This window comes from Coturnix japonica, chromosome 5, assembly GCF_054131305.1.
Source record: "Coturnix japonica strain WE chromosome 5, WE-NBRP24, whole genome shotgun sequence".
NCBI classification, from domain to species: domain Eukaryota; kingdom Metazoa; phylum Chordata; class Aves; order Galliformes; family Phasianidae; genus Coturnix; species Coturnix japonica.
This window is the reverse complement of record NC_140667.1, coordinates 41,192,356-41,213,094: the sequence shown is the minus strand read 5'-3', so window position 1 is coordinate 41,213,094 and position 20,739 is coordinate 41,192,356. Positions and strand designations below refer to the sequence as shown.

The window sequence follows — 20,739 nt, the reverse complement described above, 5'->3', positions numbered from 1 at the left end:
CTTCACTGTTTGCACTTTCTCGTAGTGAGGCATACCAAGTTGTTGAGGAGGATTTTAAATTAAACTCTCTTACTATTTGTCATAAAGAATACCCGTTATATAAAATAAAGTAAAAGCAACCTTTAAAAATGAAGTGTAACCAAGCACTACAGTTAAATGAGATCACTTTCCTTTTAGGTTTGTTACATTCAATCAGACCTTATGTAATGAGAATTGAAATAAAATAAAAAAAATTCTCTGGTGCAGCAGAAAATATAAATGTAAAATGCTATTAATGCTCTTTCATTACACAGTGGTTATCATCATGGCTGTCATTGGGGCTGCTACTGGAGTTGCTAAAGAAGTATTAGATGAAGCATTATTTCCAGAAGGGCAATGCACATTTTAATAGATTTGTTGTTGTTGTTTTTTCATTAATCAATTTTGAATTTACTTGAATATTCTTATTTTAAAATTCTCACAGGGCCTCAGGATTTATTGGTTGCCTGCTTAAACATGGGTCAGCTATCATGAGAAAGAGCAGAGGGGAAAGTAGAATCACAGACAGCACAGAAAACTGCTGATGGAATGGGAAGTACAAAAAGTAGAATATGATGTGACTGTGCACAGAGAAAATGGAAGTGGAAAATGGTAAGCGGTTTTTCAATGACCCTCAATAAACTGCATGTTCCAGCAGATTCTTTGGCCCTATTATCCTACTCTTGTACAGAATACAGCCCTTGTAACAGCTTAAGAAACAGGCCAGTATTTGAATTCAGAGATAAGAGATTTTAGGGACTTTGTCTGTTTTTTCAAATCCACAGAGAACCTGAGAGATTTGTATGGCTTCAGAGTCAAGTAGGTGCCCCTTCTCTGCTTACAGTATCATTTAGTAAAAGCAAATAATATGTATAGCCCAGTAAGCTTCAAACATCTGGAAGGAACCGTGGTCTGGGATATTTCACCTGGCAGCTTATTTTTTCATTTACTCTTTGATGTGTATAGTACAATATTAGGAGAACAGGGTTATGAATATTGAGAATTAAGTTGGGAAAGGAAGAGATTTTATAAGATGAACAAAATTTAAAAAGCAGAGAATTTCTGGTCTTCTCTACAGATATTATCTTTAAAAAGTTATTCTGTAAGATTCTGTTGATTGATTTTTGCATAACAAATTCTGATATTTCATCTTAATGTATAGCATCACAAAAGACAGAAGGAGTTTGATTAAGTTTTAATGAAACGGATTTTAGTACATTTTTAAGTCCATAAAGGATCATTATGATCATCTAATACGACCTATGGCAGTCTATCAAATATTAGGCTGTGTTCTCTATCTTCAGAGTGGTACCTGTACTTAAACAATCACATGCATAGGGATGGTAGTTAAAAGTAACAGATGCTAGGCAACTGCATCAAAAAAGAATGTCTTCTAGAGCTTATCATCTTAGGGAACAGTGGGCATTCTAAAGCTGTATCCGAACTGTTTCTGACTACTTTAAAACACACATTTTGGGAAAAGCAACAATTACAATCCCTATAATTTTATCTGTGGGTAATTTTTCCCTATTATTAATTCTGCTTCTTCTGGTGCTCACTTTAGTTGTTACTTTTAGCTTAGACTGGGCACAAAATTGTATGTGCACATACACTGTGTGACCCATTGGGAACACAAGTATGTTTGGTATAGCAGAGAGGAGGGACAGCTGCACAGCCAGCAGGCCTCCTCCAAAAATCTGCCTTTTGTGAAACTGTGACCGTGTTGCAAATACCATGCACTTTCTAAAAGTGGAAACTGCTTGTGACTGGCTGCCTGAAAATGTAGAGAAAACTTGGAAAAGAATCAAGAGGATACAAACATGAAGGGAGATGTTTTGATCTTCTGCCATGCATTTCCAGCCATGCTTTTTGTTCTCTTTTCAGTTCCTCAGAATGTGTCAGGAGAGTACTCTGTTGTCATGGTCTTAGAAAACACCCCCAAGGTTACCATCAGCTAAGTTTCCTTGCTTTACCAAAAGCAGATGAACAGAAGTCCCAAAGCCACTTACCAGTTTCCTCAATCCTTTGGAAACATTACTGCAATTTTTTTTGATTATTTATTTAAAATGAACTTGTAAGCTAAATACAATGACGGTCCAGGAAGAGAGAAGAGAAACAGTTGTTCAGACTTCTTTGATATCATGTGTTGTCCTTGAGTTTGACAGGATCTCCTTAGGGGTGAGAGTGTAAAGGAGGAAAAGAATAGTGTAACAAAGGAAAAGCAACTTGAAAATACATTGTGCTTATACAGTCTGAAAAAATAATACCTCCCTGCTCTGAAAAGTTCACAGTCTAAATATGGTGAGAAAAATAAGGAGGATGACCTCTGATTATATCTATCTTCTGTGGACAAAATAACGTGCCCACTGAACCATTCATGTGGGTCTTGACAGGCTTTGCAAATGGGCTTTTTCCTGTTTACCTCTTTGTGTCTGGATCGAGGCTCCTTGAGCACTGTTAAACCTGTAGGAATGAATGACCAGACTGTAAGAGGAGTTCTGACCTCCTAGAAGTTGGCTGTAATTTTCTTTCTTGCTGTGAGCTTCAGTGCTATCAAGGGGGATACAGCAAAAGTGAAGCTGCAGTGAAGAGTTTTGTCTGGGTTGTCCTTGACTTACAGTGACTATAAAGCACAGAAGTAGGTTAGGACAAGTTCTTACAGGGTCCTAAAGAGTGAGACCTCTGTATTATAATTTCTTTTAAATACAAACTAGACACAAAAAAACCACAAATTCTGTCCTATGGAAAAGATACAGTAGTTTTTTGGATTTTTAGAATTAGTTATAGTCATAAAGCAAGTTTAAATTCTAGATAGTAAAAGTTTTTTCTTCAAAAAGGATGAGTAAGCAAGTCACTCACTGATTTAAACTATATGACCATGTCACCATAGTACACAGTTTGAGCTAGCACATCTTGGATGTATCAGGGTTTAGTGGCATGAAATCTCACTATGTAACTATAGCCAGATAATTTGAAGTCAGATCACAAATTCCCTTCCCTTGCTGCCAAAATGCCTATTAAAAACTTCTGAAATCTCACTTCAATGAAGGTTTTATCTCTAAGTTCAGTGAACACCACGAAGTCCCTCACAAATATATTTTACACACTCCTTCATTCTTCTTGTTTTCACGTATTTGCTTCCCTAGTAACACAGGGCACCACACTGTGCTGGCTGATCCTTGGGCTAGGATGCAGAAATACTTTTCTGGAATGACATATCTCGTGATCTACTCTTGCCCCTGGGGCAGCTTGAATGCTGGGCAATGTCATTCTGTTTTCCCAGCAGAAAATTTCAATTTTGCAGAAAGATTGTTTTCTATTGAAAAATAATTTTGACAACTATGTCCCAAAGAGTCTCACCAGTCAGCTGAATCTGAAGAAAAATGAAGTTTATAACAAGGCAAAGCTCATCTAGCAAACAGAGAGAGAAATGTAAGTAGTGCAGCTCAGGACAGACTGATGGTTTGAGATAAGAAAAAAACAACAATAATCTGTTGGCAACAAGTGGAATAAATAAAATGCTGTGTTTCTGTAAGGATGTCTCCTGAAGTTGAGACATAAAACACAGAAACCTTACAAGTGTCTGTCAAACCAGCTCAACAGAATTAAGATGTATCTCCTGATAGCCGCAGCAGACTGTCAGCAGTGTGACAGACTCTGAATAAATTGCTGTTTTCCAAAGATTTCTTCACAAACAGGAACATAAAAGCAAAAGACAATAATGTAAACAAAAATTCTCCACACGTGCCCTTAGCATCTGTCCCAGATTTTTAAGTGAGAAATACTTTTTTCCAAATAAATATGCTTCCATGACTGAAGCCTCTTGGAAACTCTGCATTTATCATTGGTATCTTTGCAAGCTGACCAAGGCTGACAGCAACGGTTACATGCTGCTCTCCACTCTTGAATAGGTGTCATCTCTTCTGGGTCACCCACAACACAGTGGGAATTAATAAATCACTAACTGCCTGAGCCTGGGGAGGAGGGGAAAGCTGACCTTATTTATGAAGAATTTCTTTTTTTACCAGACCTCCTGCATAAATTACAAAGCTGTTGACTCCCACATGAAGAAATACTGGAAGAAGAGCAATGTGTGTAATTGAAACTCATTCTCCCTGATTTGCTTATATATCCAGGCTCTTCCTTAGACTTCCTCTCTTTTCCTCCCTTTTCATCCAGTTCTTTACCCTCCTCTGGCTTGCTGTTGCACCCTTGCCAACATTTCTCAGGCTTCAAACTCCTTAAGCAGTTTCATCCCTTTTTCCTGATCTCCTTGCTCAGCCTTTCCCACTGTGCACTTCCAGTCTTCTTGTCACAGTTCTATTTGCTAGTCTCCATATTGGGTGCTGACTGGTTGGACAATGAGCCTGTGAAATCATTCATAGAACTGTTTCCAGAGCTGCTGTCACACAGGCTGCAAGCAATTAGGGCCTTCAGGCACCTCCCCCAAGTTCATCTCCCCTGCATTCCTAATTTTTCTTCCAATGCTGGTGATGTGTGAATCTAGAGTTATCTCTGAGCAACTCTGGTATCAAAACTATTTAAATCCATGAATCAGCTTTCTTCCCAGTTTTCTTAGCCTATCTGTTAACCAAACAGTGGAAATGGGGCCATACTGCTTCCTGCAAGTGGGCATTTGAGAACAAATTCAGGGCTCGACATGTTGCAGATTTGCACACCTCACTCAGGAGGAAACATCGGTTCTTTGCCTTTTGTTTTCTTTCCATGACACCTGGGAGGGGCTTTCAGAGGAGTGAAATAGTGCTCCTTGTTTCAGTTTGCGATGTCCAGTTTGTGCCGTCATAGAGCAATAGCTGAAGGGCAATTCTTTCCCATTTTCATGCTGTGCATTTTCTCCGTCCTTTGTCTCCAGACATTGTTAAGTACAGCCTGCATTTTTCTCTGCAGTTCTGTGTGCTGGGTATGCTGATTATATGCAAATTTCCTAATAGTAATGTTAATTTTCCAACTTCTGAATTAACACAGAGCACAGGCTGAGTGACAGTGCCACAGCAATATTAAGTATCACTGAATTAGGTTCATTAGCCACTACGCTGCTGAATGTCAGGTAGAAATTGTTTTTTGCTGGTTCCTCCACTTCTCCTACCTTGCAGTAGAGTGAAGTATGCTTAGATTTGTGACACTTCCTGGGAAAAAGCACAGCCGAGCACAGCTGAGATGGGAAAAAGCAGCTCAGTACAGGTATGTAAAAATCCTCCTGTGACTCACAACACAGAGTAAATTTAAAGGTCTGATTTTGTCCTCCCTGTGTTTGGTTGTGATTATAATATAATCAGGCATGGTCTGTTCTCATTCTGGTGAACACCTGTGCAAGTTGTACACCTGTTTTTGAGCACCAGTGGGATGAGATGTGCTTTAGGGAGTAGACATATATTGGGACTGTGTTATGTTTCTAATGGTTCTGGTATCTGGAACAATCAGTGACTACAGTTTAAATTCCTATAGCTCCTCTTGTTTCTCCATTTTCTGTCATTCTAACTGCAGATGTTAATAAGTTCCTCAACGTTTTTACTTGACATCCCCTCAGTCCCTGACATGTTACCAATTAATACCTGGACACATCCTTCTTAAAGGTTTTCAGCTGAATTACAATACTGAACATCTGTTTGTTTTTCTTCTGTGCATGAATGCAGAAAAGGAATTAAGACCTGCTAGTATAGTGGTAAGATTGCAAAGCTGTGTCTGACTTTCGTCTCTGTGTATGTGAGGGGGCCGACACAAAGGAAGAGCGGTTTGCAAAGACAGACACCATCAACATTTCTATATTAGCTAGAAGCATATTGCTGCTAAGAGTGTCTGACAAACTGTAGCATATGTCTTTTCACCCTGATTTTCTATTAGGATTGTTCTCTGTCTTCAGCTTCTACAATGAAATGTTTTCACAGTGTGCATATTTCCTAAGGTTCTTATCCAACATGATTTTCAACATTATTTTTGGCACTGTTACTTTATTGCCTATACTATATGGGAAATAATGACAGGCTGGACTAAACAGCGATCAGTGGCAAGACTCCTAGTGATTTCACGTTGCAACAGAATTTAGCTTAATGAATTCAATAACTTTTAGCATGTCTCAGACATCCACTAGTGCTATTATTAACCAGTCTGCTGCCAGCTGCCTGTACAATAGCTCCTTGTTCTTCTTTGCCTGTTGCTTAATCAAGAAAGTATTGTTGCCTGAGAACTTGGCAGAGACTTTAAGCCTGATTCAGATTTCATTTATTTCAATGTGAACTTTGAGAAGCAGTGTGGACATTAGTGGTTTTTTTCTGGGTTGTCTTTGTATGATTGTGATCTGTATATGCTTTTTTATTCTTAAATTTCTCTCAACATTTGTCACATTCACGTGGAGCTTTTATAACAAGTTCTTTGGAAGAGAAAAATCTCTTTGCAGTGGATATGTGCGTGTGTGTCGATGTGCATGTGTTTATGCATATTGCATAGAGTATTAAATCTTACCCTTTTCATTTGCCTGGTCCCTGCAGGCCAACACAATACTAATTACCTTGGAAAATGATTGATGTTTGTGTTAAAGCCAATATGCAGGTGGAACGTGTGTTATAATTTTCCTTTCTTTAATTTATCTGCTGTTAACAGCTGATTGCTGCCTTGCACAGGGGACTGTGAAAAGCTTTACCAAAGGAAATATCTGGATACATACAAATTTAAATCACAATTGCTTGATGGAAAGGCCTTTTCTTTTGTTAAGTATTTTGTTTTTATTTTATTTTTTTTTTCCTGTATTGTTTGATTGTGTTCAGGTTAGCTGGTCTGGAGGGGACATTTTGGAGCTGACAAGTGGATGGGAAAGGACAATGGAAGTGCAACCAAGTGAGGAGGTAATTAATGTCTGCTCAAACATTTAAAGAGATTGTGGTGACAAACTTCTCATTTAATCCTTTGTGCTAGTAAGCAGACATCACAAGTCAAGGGCTATTTTAAAAAAAGGAATAATCAAAGTTCATTAATCATACATGAATTAATTATTACTATCTGTAATATACAGCATGACTCCACGTTTTCGTTGTAAACCTGGGGTTTTGGAAGTGGTCAGTGACATCAGCTCACACTGTTCCAAATAGAAAGTGGGAAAAATAAGAGCTGGTGTCTTTGGGCTGCCAACTTTGCACTTTCTTTCTTACTGAAATCACTAGCTACCTGTCTCTTCACCTGTCTTGACAATCAAAGAGCTCTTGAAGAGCCTTTCAATTCACATGTAATGCTCCTTTTATCATACATAAACAAAGAGAAATTGCTTGAAAAAATCAGAAATCTTACCTATCATGCACTTAAGTTCATGTCTCTGGACCTATCAGAAGACCCTTATCTCCTCAGACCGTTTCTGGTACTAGGATTCACTGCTATCTTAATCAGGTAAGGGGGGCTGGGTGATGCTATAGTATCTTCCTGCTAAAATAGTGCCTTGAAGATGTTTTCAACTCCACACAAAGAAACCTGGATCTTTCTGCATGGTTTTAATTTGCATGTTGTTTTGTTTGACAGATCAGAAGACAAAGGCAGACAGCAAATGTTTTGCTTTTCATAGTTTATTGTATTTCAGAGTATCAATAGAGTAATTTGCTATCTTTCCAACTTTTCCTTGAACAACTTAGTATCTCTTATATCATTCTTCTTCCTTAAACAATATTTCTGAAATTATGTTAACTCATAAAACTAGAGATGACAAGAACTAAGAGTGATTCAGAGGTCAAGCTTCTGTTCTTCTATTCTGTTCACCCACATCTAAGCAGATCATTCAGACAGAGAAATCAAATGTGTCTAAAATCCTGGATGCCTCGTGCTGGCTCCAGCAATGAGCATGGACAGCTACACCTGCCCAGTGGTACAGCTAGCTTTGGATGCACCATGGCTAAGGTAAGTAAGCCCCATAGTAATCACTTCCACATCAAATGCACCTATAATTAATTTACAATACAACAACATGACAGAAGACATTCAGCATGTTTACCAACACTGTTGTGTGCTACACTTCTGCCACTGGACTGAATCCTGCAAATGTTCCACAGGAGAAAATCTCATTAAAATTAATGGCAGTGCTTTAGGTATAAGCATATTTACTATTCTCATGTCGTTGCCCTTTTTCAAGTATTTCACTTAGGTTTTCCTGTTCTTCCAGTAGTTCAGTAGTGAGGATTCATTCCCCAAACTGTTCTCTGGAAGATGGGAGTGGAGCAGGGAGGTATGAAATGTTTTAAATAAATATGCTGTGCATAGCAACAGAATAGTATAAAATTTAAAAGAAAACAAAACAGAAACTCTTAAGTGGTGTCTGCTTTGTGCATTTGTCAGCTAACCCAATCCACATGCTTGTTCATCAGGATGCCTCTACTGTTTCAATCTCTCCTCTTGTTTTATGTTAGCCATACTTGAAGTGCTCCATTCCCCCATGCTACATTTGGGTGTTTCTTTTGGGGTGTATTGAAGACTGTTGGGGTTGGTTCCACACACTTTATCCATCTGGAATACGGATAAATGAGGATCTTTTTTATTTATGAACTGTGGCAATTATCTCTGCTGGGACTGCTCTTGAGGAAATGATTGTTTCATGATTTTACCATCCTCATCCAAATTTTTGGAAATTTTCATTTAATGTAAAAACCAGTAAATCTCAAAAATTAAAGACTGAGTCAAAACCTCAATTTATTTTTCATGGAGTTTATCCAGTTTAACAGTCATCACATATCCTGAAGAAACATTAGTGTAGTTTTTGTCTCTATGTATTTTAGAAATACTAAAACTAAATGCTGCCTAGTTACTCACAGTGCTATTGCTTGCTTTGTCTACACAAGGAGTACAATGACAGTCTTTTAATACTTTCCCATTACTCCAGTCTTTCAACTACATTTTTGTTTTAGGAATGGCATATGTCACAACCACTTGGCTTGCTTTCTCATATGCATCATGTTGTACTTTTTCCTACCTGTGTAACTAATAGGTAGCATACCCCAGTGAATTTGATTACTGCCAGTGAGGCTGGAGTTTATAACTCCTGCAAAACAGATCAATTCCAAAAACCAAGATGACTTCAGGAAGATAAGAAGGTAGGTGGGAAACAAATTGTCCTCTAGATACAAAACCTAATATTAAAGTGGAACATGTACAATGTCTCATGAGAGGTGTTTATATTATAGCAGAAGGAGGAAAAGCAATAAAATGAACACTTCAGTAGTGTTGAAACAATTTGTCACAAAATAGACACAAGTGTGTTGGCATTCTTGCAGATATCTGTTCCCTGCATTTACTCGCAGTGCTGTTTCTGTGTTAGATCTAGGCAGCTCATGATGCTTTAACATTGCATGCTTGTAACCTTTCCATTTCAGCATGACAGAGAGTTATACTTGTGATGTGGGTGAAGGGAAAGGTAAACATTTAATTATAGTGAATGGCATCCACCTCATACCTGATAAAAAGCCCCTTGATCCATGCCATTCAATCGTATCAGGATGACATTTCTTAATAAGCCTTAAATGAATTTCTTCAACTTGTTCTTCTGCACAATAGAAAACTGTTTTCTCAGTTACTGTGTATCAACATCTGATTTAACAACACTGCTTATTTCAGCTACCTCCTCTTTACACCCAGATTTTTCAGTAGCTCATTAGACTAGAAACAAGAACATAAAGCAGTTGTGGTACCTTGCATTTCTATTTGCTTACTAAAAAAGTACAATGGCTTTTTTTTTTTTTTCTTTTTTCCTCTAGCCTATAGACTGTAAATATGAAAACCCATTTTCAGTCTGTTCTCTGCTAACATTCAGGACTGTGAGAAAGAGTAGCAAAATATGCCTGTGGAGATTGTGCACTGTTAAGCTTCTACTGAGCAGATTGTAAATTTGGGATTTTATGGGCGACGGAAGGCTTGAAAGCACATCTCTCTACAAACATCACAAAAATTAGAAACCTTAGGCACATGATGCAAAAGACTATTCTTTTTTTCCTTTTTTTCCCCCATAGATACAATTAGCAGTCAGTGTAAAAATATTTGCAGATTTTCACAAGCTCAAATTGTATTTCTTTAGTTTATCTGATAAAGAGATCAAAGCAAATCAGATCCAAAGAGCTATACAATTCGGCATATATCAGATTAATCGTAAAATTTAACAAGAGCAATCCAAGCTAGGTATCTAGGTAAGAAAAAAACTAAAAGACAACAACTATCCATTGTACAGATGGTAAAGTAGTGGGGTGAATTTTCTAAAGATGTGCTCACATCGTCGGAGGCCTTGATTAGGCAAACATTTGTCAGTAAGTATATATGAATTCTCTGTGGGTAGGAGAAGAGCTGACCTTTTGAGGGCCCCTGTAACCAAGTTTTTCCATGATTTATAGTAACTATCACTATTCCAAACTTTAAGGAACCTCAAAATAAAAACTAGAAAACCTAGTACACTCAGAATGAAGTCATAGAAAAGAGGTGAGGAAGTTCTGTGCCTTAAAGCACAGGTCTCGGCATCTGATAGAGCTCTTGGAAGGAATTTAGGTCTGTAAACCAAAATTATGATTCTCAATTCTCCATTTCAGCTGTAACCTAGCTGTTGAGTATGTAGTTTGGCTAAGTTTATATTAACAGCTGCAACAGCATCTCAGTTTTGTCTGCTATGAATGTTCAGACACTTTTCTGCTTGGGTGGAATGTGCTAGGTTAGTCCCAGCACCTGAGTTCCACATGCAGGGTTGTCCCCTTGATCAAATGTGTGAATGACACTCTTATACTGTGATACCAGCTCAGACTCAGCACAGGGTATGGAGATGCAATTTTTTCTATTTAACATTTGACAGGGAGAAAGATGCATTGTTGCTCTGCAGTTACAAGAAGACTGGGTCTAGCTGATGCAGGGTAAAGCATGAGAGAGTTTGGCACTCTAGATGATTCTTTTGTACATCAGAATGACACCAAGATATGTGTCTCACTAGTGGTAAAACTAATGCCATTTTTCCTGGCCAACAGTCAGAAGGATCTGGTCATCCTTGCCATGTGTTTAATGGTCTCTGCTATGCTGGAAGGTCCTGCATGCTTGAAGTGCTGGTGGTAGAGTTCTGATGGCATTCTATGCTTTTAGCAAACAAGCATAGGGCAGAAGGAAGAACTGTGAGGGCAGAGATGGAAGTGCAGTCTGGGAGAGCACTGTGAAAGAGGGATGTCTTAGCATAGGGAGAAACAGCCACTCCGCAGCACTGGATATTATTCCTCTCCTATCTCTTTCAATTAACAGAGTAAGAACAAAAAGGACTTTTTTTTTTTTTCTTTTTTCCCAATGGTAAGTTCTTCACAGAAGGAATACTACTTGTGTACTTAGTGGATCAGAGGGCCATTTTCTAACAGGACAGGTGCCTAATGGCATGAGCACAGTGGAGCTGCAGCGATTTGTTTACAGCTAATTAGGGCTGTGGTAAACTGGTTTTAACCTGAATAGCTTTCCTGCAGAGCTATGGCTGAGCTTTTGCTAATGCTGTCCTCCATGATGCTGCTAGTAAACTGTTGCCAATTCCTGAACTAACTACTTTAAGGCAAGTTCAGATACAGCTCTGCAATGGAGGTTGTGCAGTGACTAGCGTGAAGACACTTGCTGCAGGGTACCTTCTCTTCATGATGCCTTATTTTAATTTTCTCACCCTAAAGGTGAAATGTGTCGTAATGTTAATGATTCTTGACCAAATGAGAACAGAATCAATTGGCTGCTTGGTGGAAAACAAGCAAACAAATTAACAGCACACCCATTAAACACCTGCATGCCTTTACTACAAGTAAGTGGAAATTATTAAAGTTACTGAAGTCATTGTAGGAAATATGTGTGTACTGGAAGAGGATGTAATTTCCCACATGGTTGAGAACATTAGGTAATAATTTGAACTTCGTAATTCTTATCAAAATTTCCTGATTTAAAAAGATCTTGTAGAATTAGAGATATCAGAAGCTTTATTTTGTGAAAAACGTGCTCAGTTCTTCCCCACTCCGACAAATACACAGTGTTATCTCCTAAAGCCACCCAGGGTTATTGCTCATTTCTTAGCAACATAAGGTTGTGCAGTCCATAATATGCTTAGAACATCTTATTTTATCTGTCATATGGTAAATTTAATTTTAAAATTAACATAATGTATTAGCATAAAAAATTGACCTTCTGTCTCAAAATGTATGATGTCAAAAATCTGATTGCAGTAATATCTTTTAAGCACACTGGATACTTAAGCAATTTTATTACCTTGTCCATACATGCCTCAAACTAACATATTAACACATTACCGGTTTTATTGTTTTATTATCCCGTTAATAAAGCTATAAGCTCTCTCTTCTGTTAAAATTTTACATTTATTTCTGTTGTATAAACCCACTAAACTCTTAACAAGGTAGGCCTTTCAGGAGCTAATTACTCTTGCAGTGGTAAGATAGGAATTCAAGTCCCCAAATTTCAAGTCTGGAATTCATCTCTCATTTTATACATTTTAAACAATTCTAGGCAATCAAATGCTTGTCAGTGATTCAGCATTTCTTTCACACAATTTGTATCCATGAGGTTTTAAAAGCTCCCTAAACTCTGATATATTTCTTTCCCATCACAGCCAGGTTTATAAGATGTTTAAGCATGAATATATGCCCGAGCCCTACTGCAAGGAAGTTCTCACATGACAAATTGTTGCCTACCAAACTCTTATGTTTAGCCATGTCTAGACCATTAACTAGCTCAAACTGGCATGCTTAAATCAAAGGCTAATCAAAGTGCTAATCTCTGGCACACAGTTGTCCTGCTGAAACCAAGCTATCAATACAACTGAAGAGTACTAGAAGATTAGAGGACGTAAAAAAACTTTGACATTGTCTCTATTGTCACCATACAGGTTAGCAATGAATTAAGGATCTGACACCCTTGCTGCTGAGAGCTCCCGTCTTCTGACTGACCTCAGTGTGTTGATGACCTCCAGAATCTGTGATACATTAACAGATGTGTCTTAGAGGATGCCAAGAATTCATTAACTTCTCTGTGGTTTCAGAACATAAATCCAGATCACTTAATGCAAGATACTGTTCAGCTGATAATCTCAAATTTAGATTTCCCACAGCACTGTTATCACACAGCAGTAAACTGGTGCCACAAATAAGCAGGACATACCTCTCTTTTAGGCTGTTCTCAACCATTGTGCTGCTAGTGGGATCAAAATATAAACCACTCTGTCTCTTTCATTCATTATTTATTTTTCACTGAAAATTAATGCTACTATCTTGGTCTCTGATCCCTCACTCACTTAGAGAACCTCCGGGTTGTCTGAGTGCTGCAGCTGGGCATGCTACCTGTTCTTCCACACAAGCACAGCTTTTGGTGGCTTAATCAGCAATGTTGCTCCCTTCTCTGCTTTTTGTACTTTGCAATGATGAAAGGAATCAACACCTACCTTCCTCAAAGCCTTCTGCGTTCTCTACAAATTTTAATACTAGAGAGATCTCCTGGAAGGGGATTAGATATTGGATACAAAACCTGATTGCTAGCTTGAACTCTAGTGCTGACCAGAGACGCCTAGTACCCTCTATGTCCAGAAGACTGAATGCAGATGACAATTATCAGCCATGTTTCTAAATGCTCTACAATGACATCTAAATATATCTGTAGGAACAGCAGTGTTGGTCATATATAACAGTGTGTCTCTGTTCTAAGCATAAATGTGAGTCATTCATAAGAACTTACAGGAAAGAATGGAATTAAAACAAAAGTTGGCTATAAAGTGAGGTTTCTGTACAGACAGCCCAGAGAAATGGGGAACATTTCAGAGCCATAAACAATTACATTAAAATAATAATGTTTTTAAATGTTTCCCTTTTGTTTATTAAATATTTCTCTATGTGTATGCCAAGCATAACAAATTATCTTGCTTTAAAAATAAATAAATAATTAAATTGTAGAGTAGAAAAAATGTAGCAGAGATTCACTTTTTTGATGTGGCTGCCTCTATGGTATGTTTTTGTGGAATTATTATAGCAAGGATTGGATTACTTATTAGATGAATGGATTTGTATCCACTGGTTTTGTAAACCCATCCATTTATCTTTTGAATAATTACTATGTTTGTAATTACACAGCAGGATTAATAAAATACAAATTGGAGGGAAAAACAAGATACATCACAAAGATAGAACAACAAAAACATATTTATAGTCCCTTTTAAGGAGGAGTTTCTGCCTGAAGATTTCATCTTTAATTAAATTTATGTATTTTATTTATAGCTCCTTTTATTATTTTTCCCAGAACATGCTGACACAGCAGCGGTTTTGTTAATGGAATCTATAGTATTTCCACAATAAATATTATGGCAAAAATCCTCTCTGGACTATTTCCCCAAGTGTTAGCATTTTGAGAGTGCATTTAGGTTTGGCCACCATGAATTCATGCATTGTACACTTGATTGTAAAATCATCATTGTTAAAGTATATGACTTTAATAGGTCCTGAAATGGCACAGAGAAAACAGGCAGAGCTAACAGACATGGAGAGAAATACATGTACTTTGGCATGGAACAAATCTGCAGCCAGCTGCTCACCAAACTTGTGTTGTCCAGCAACTGAAATGATGTTCCTAAGGCTTTCTTGGGTATAGTTAATTCCCATGCCTTCTAGAATTGTCTTAGATTTGCTTGTGTAACTCTTCCATTGTTACTTCTTTTCTGCCTTCAGCTATGAAGCTTCCTAAGTGAAGCACATTTTGGATGTGAGGTAATTACAGGAGGAGGGGATGTCAGTGAAAATTTATCTCCAAAAGGCCAAGTGCTGAGGAAGTAATGCTCCCTCAGTGCTGAATGACAGTCCAGGCTGAGGTTCATAAGGAGCTTAAATGTTCTGTGACTGCCTTGTTTAATGCATAAACAAAAGCAGATAGACTAAGTAATATTTTCAGACTCCACCTATTTTCTGCTGTAAGTTCCCAGACAACTATTATTGCTGGATGAAAGGACAATGACGATGGTAGAATGTGAACATGAGCAGGAAAAAAGGCAGATTTATATGCAGGATCCTCCTTGAGGAACAAATGTTTTGCAGAAATAAAATGTAAGTGATGAAGGCAAAAAATATAGGCTGAAAACAAAGGGCGACAGTTTCATAGAGTGTTGCTAGGAATAGAGGGAAGTTTTGGTGAAGAAAAGTGAAAACTGCTTGGTTTTGAAAGAGTTTATGGCAGCAGAATAGAGGTAAGAGGCAGTAAGCAAAGAGCAGTAATGTTTCAGATTGGAAAGAATCCATGGAACATATTGCTAAGCTTCCTCTCCCCCAAATTATCAAAGGATAATTTTGAAATAGAGCCAGGATAAATTGGGAAGTAGTGAAATAATGTAGGGCTCTATGTAACATTTTTGTACACAAAGAGGGAAGAGTGAGAATCTTCATAAGATGGAAAACAGTTAATCAGCACTCTAAGATCAAGAGATTTAATTAGTAGGTCTTGAATACTTTCAAAATACTGACACACTTAGATTGCACAGCATAAATGCAGGCTTCCTTCTTCTAGGTGGCAGCAAAATCATGCTGTGTGATTTTTTCAGCCCTCAAAGATGTTTTCTAAAGCATTAACTTTCTTTTGTCTTAAAACAAACAAACAAACAAAAAACACAAAGAGGGAAAAACAAGTTTCTTAATTGCCACTTCAGCTTTCTTTAACCCAGCCATCTAAAGTGTGGTAGAAAATTAATTTTCTTAAATGCACTTAGAATATTAAAACTGCTCCACACTTAAGAGCAAACAGCTGTGCATTTTCTTCAACAGCAAGGGATAAAGAGGGGAAAAACCCAGCAAGCAAACAACAACTTTCTTATCAACTTGTGTTTCAGGTGGTGAGATGTTTGTAAAACTGCATTTAAGGAAGTCAGAGAAAAAGTTTAGATTTGGTTGATATTGACACAAGAAAAATTAGATAGTTTTATGAAGACAATTCCTGGTCTATGTTACACAAGTTTGTGGTGAATGACATATGGTGAAATCTGGTACAAAATAGCCACTCATATTTGGGGCAGTGCTGACAAGGTGGCAATAGAGTAACTAGGGGAACTCATTTTGGTTTGTTTTTATTATCTGCTTGCAATTCCCAACACTAAACATATGAAGTTAGCTGCAGTATTTTCAATTGTGGTATATGATATGCCTCTGAAAACACAACAAATGGGGAAGAAGAAAATAGTGTGTTTCAAGGTATGTTTCTTAAACCTGAAAAACATTGGGGAGATGTGAAGCAAGCAGTAGGTTGTGGTGAAAGGGAGCTAGAGATCTGTCAACAGTTGTCTTTTCCTCTATAGTTTCTGAATTTAAAAGATTTTGCTGGAAGGAAATGCACTCTGTCAAGACATGAAGAAAATCTGGACAGATTATTAAAAAAGATGTCAAAGAGCAAGTAGACAATATCAGGATCAAAGTGATAGATGGAAAGGAGAGCCAGAAAGTCAGGAAGAAAAGATTAAGATTTCATTCTTAATGTGCTGTTTGTTTGTTTTTCACCACAGGGGACACAACCTGGGAGAGACTGAGGATGATCCATATGAATATAGCAGTGGTTAAACAGACTTTTCATTTTGAGCACATACTGAAAACTCCACTTGTCTCACTGAGATACTCTGAACAAAAGGCTTTGTTCAAAGATAAGATAGATATAAGTGTTGCAAGCTCTCAGAGACAAATGTCTGACCAGCTGCAACCTAATTCATCACCTGTTAAGCAACGATGGTAAACACCAGGTCTTTCCATCAAAGCCCCAGCGTTACTTGCTAGGATCTGCATGAGCCACTGTGCATCAGAGTTCAGGACAGAGAACAGAAACCCCTGAAGAACAGAATAGGTCCCCACTGTGTAACATTTGATAGGCAAAACTGTATAGACCAGGTGAGTAAAGCCATGTTTCTCATGCATCTCTCACAGAAGATGTCTGACTTGTACACATCATGAAGCAACCACTCAAGTGAAGCAAGGTCCTAATGAATGTCCTTCACTAACTACTGGGGATCTGGGAAGTCAGAAAAGAAGGCAATTTGAGAGAAATATTGCTTTGGGAAAAACAGGGATGGCGTAATTCATTTCTGTAGTGAGAAAATGCAGCTGTTAGCATCTTTTGCCTTCCCTTGAGTCACTGCGACGTTCTGTGCATTCTGGTCAAAGTTCATGGAAACTGATACATTTCTGGAAGTGTTTTGATCGACTGGCACTTTATGATGCGAAAAATATAATTAATTTTAAGGTGCTGTAAAAACTTGCGACAAATACTTTTTCTTTACGTATATATAATGGGGATTTTATTATGTATTTTATTGTTATTTAGAAACAATAGCGAAATTTAAATATTTTCAATTGAGAGTTCTGGCTTCCCACACTTTCTATTTAGATCCAGTCTACCACAGAGCAATTCTCTCACACACTGTACTTGATCCTGTTTGCTTTATTTAGATTAAGAAGCAGGCAACTCGACTCTACTTCTAGCTGATGGCAAGCATCATCTGCATGCTTTGCTTTACTGTCATGCACGGTGACTGTTAATAAACCTTTCCCTGCCACAGCAGGGAGATTGGAGCTCGATAATCTTTAAGGTCCCTTCCAACATAAGCCATTCAATGATTCTGAGATTCTATGATTCTTTACCCCAGTGGTAACTTGGCTGACAGCATATCAGCACAGCTAAAGAAAGCATTTGAAAAGAAATATGCCCATGTCTGAATATTTAAGAAGGAGGGGAAATAGTAAAATATTTCAGATTTATTAGGGGCCATTGGGTGTATCGTACAGGTCTGCATGTGCAGTTAAGTAATTTAGTGACTCTAATGTGGTATTCTGCATTATGTTTCCAATTGAGAGAGAAGGAGCTGAACCGAACTGTTTTAAATGGGACTATTTTTTATCAAGGGTTTCTGGTGGCAACATTACTCCAACAACTTGTGCATGTCATCAAAACATAGAGGTAAAAATATAGCACTCTTTGAGCACACTATTATTTCACATTAATTGGATACCATTGGACACCTAATGAAAATTTACACTAGGCAGATACCCAGTGTAAATGTCATGCTTACCCAGTCCTTTTCATTCTTTCTTGGCTGCCTCAGTGTACTTGTTCTAATGTTTTAGAAAGTATGATTTTTTAATGTATTTTTTAGGAAATGAAAATATCTGGGGAGTTTTGAAGTATTTTTCAGCAGGAAAATAATTAATTGCAGTACTGGGAATTAGATATTTACTTTAAAGTCAGTGGGAGTTTGTTATGTGTGGAGTAAGTGGTAGGAATGCTGCGTTGCAACACCGGAGGCCCTGGGTTCGAATCCCCCTGTGGCGCAAGTGGTAGAAGTGCCGCTCTGCTACATAGAGGCTTGAATCCCGGGAGGTTGGACTCAATGATCTCTAAGGTCCCCTCCAACCTGCATGAGACTATGATACTATAATCATTAGCAGGTTCAGAGCAATGGTTCAGAGAAGTGGTAAAAAACATTTTTCCTAGATTCTTGAGTCTCCAAACAGAGATGTACTTGTTTAAATTTATACATGCGAGTAGTCTCACTGGAAACCCTCTTAAACTTGAGCGCATGTGAAAACCATTTGCAGAATAAACTCTTGGTGTAGTTATATCTGACTCATCTTGAATCTGCAAAATAGCTTCTTGAACTTTTTTTTTCTGAAGTTTTGAAAGTCCCGGTGAGCACTGGATGAAATATCACAGTTCTTATTTCAGCTGAATATAACTTGGCCTTCTTTAATTAGAGCAATGTTTTCTTTTCAAAATAATAATTGTAATGGAAGGTGTTAGGGAGTTTTAATGGGATGTGTTTTCTAATATACAGCAGTAATGCTTTGTGATTTTTATAGTGCCTTTCATTGTAGGCTCTGAAAGTGCTTCATTAATGTTTTAGTCTCTCACATCACCCCAAGTGGAATGGTGTCGTGCTTGTTTTATAGAGTAGAGAGTAGAACTGAGAATGAGATGTGAAAATGAGAATCCCATCTAGAGTCTGCAGGGCTAATAGCTATTCAGACTCATTCACACAACACACACACGGTCTCATATATTTTACTTTTTCTCATATACTTTTATCCATGTTCCTTTAGATACATTTAATGGTTGACAAGTAATTAAAGTCATGAAGATAACAGCACCCTTGACTTTGCAAATATTTCTGAATAGAAAATACTCACTCAGTTTTGCTTTCATTGTCCTAAACAGGACTTAATATGTGTGCTAAAACCAGTCCTATGCCTAAGTACTTTTTGATTCAGGCTCTAGTTGAATAACATAAATGAACTGTATTAGAAAAAAATGATAGGCTTCATTTTTGGAATGGACACCAACAAAATCCATTCTTATCTGAGCACTGGCACCTGGCAAACAGACTGATGTGAATGCAAGTAAAGTGCTTATTTAAATATTAATTTTCTGTAATGCAGTAATAAAAGTTCAGATTGCTTTTTTTTTTTTTAAGAACCATTCCTATAGTCTTAAATTGATGTGTTTCATGATGAAATGATAAACAGAATATTTTCCTGTTTCTGTCTGACTCTGAAACTGTTGCAAGCCAAAAGCTGAATTGAGAGTTCTGAATACTGCCTATATTTTCCTGTTTCACACAAATATTTCATTACATAATATGAAAGAAAATGATTTTAATCTGTGCAAATTCAGTTTTCATTTCTGATAGACTGATCTAACTTGAATAAAATAGCATATGATTACACAGAAAATATATATTTGTTTCTTCATAGCAATTCTATTCATAACTTGCACACCGATGAAAAAATAAATAAAAACACACTAGAGAATTGTGAAGAAAATGTATCTGCAGAGTGTTTGGTGTTTTTTCCTTTCAGTGTAGTCTTCAATTAAACAGAGGCTTGTGATAATCCTTTGTACGTTTAACCAGTGTTAAAATTAACAGAGGGTTATTGTACCAAAAAGGGAGTATTTCAAGCAAATAATCCCATTAAAAATATTTTTAAAACATTTTTTCAGTGTATTTTGTTGGTGGTTATGGTGGCATGTTTGATTAATGAGCTGTTTTATTGGTGATGCAAATAATATGTAATGTCATAAGACCCATATGTTGTAGATTAGAGAGGTATTAAACTTACCTTGGCACAAAGTGAAAAATCTAAAATATCCCTCTGGTAAAATATATCATTCTAGAGGAACAAGACGTGTTGGCATTGCTTGTATTTATGCTTTTGATAAATGACATGTCATGTTTACTTAGTTTCAGTATCCAGTAAAAATCCATTCTTTCTCATACTTTGCTTCTCTTTTTTTTTTTTTTTTTTTCTGGATTGCTCCTGTAAATTCTATTTGCAGTGGCCAGCAACAGTCTGACAGTAGGCTGCATGCTGCCTGATAGCAATAAAGACATGAAGGGAGACAGCACTGTCTAATTTTCATAAGATAATTTTTGTATTTATTGTCTTTTATCTAGAATTGTGCAAACAACAGAATTAGGAAGGTATGCATGTTCAGGGAGCATGATGTGAAGGATCCTCAGCAAAAGCCCAAACCATATAATGGAAATTCACTTGACTCAATACTGCACAGTAAAGCTGAATTGCAGGTCAGTTTATATTTAAAGATCCACTAAAATTCTGGGGCCTTTGAAAAAAGTTTAGTTGGGAAATGATGATCTAATTTCTGAATCTAACTGGGAACTGTATACAAACAAACAAACAGAGAACAAACTCAGAAACATGTTAA

The 20,739-nt window shown here is 37.3% G+C and overlaps 1 long non-coding RNA gene across 1 annotated transcript; it reads left to right on the top strand.

Annotated features, from left to right (window-relative positions):
- The first annotated feature begins 4,800 nt into the window (after window positions 1–4,800).
- LOC146760776 (uncharacterized) lies at window positions 4,801–19,839 on the top strand. Its single transcript, XR_014947255.1, has 4 exons — window positions 4,801–5,220; window positions 6,801–6,878; window positions 7,791–7,914; window positions 16,535–19,839. It is a non-coding gene; the product is annotated as an uncharacterized LOC146760776 (long non-coding RNA).
- Window positions 19,840–20,739: the final 900 nt, after the last annotated feature.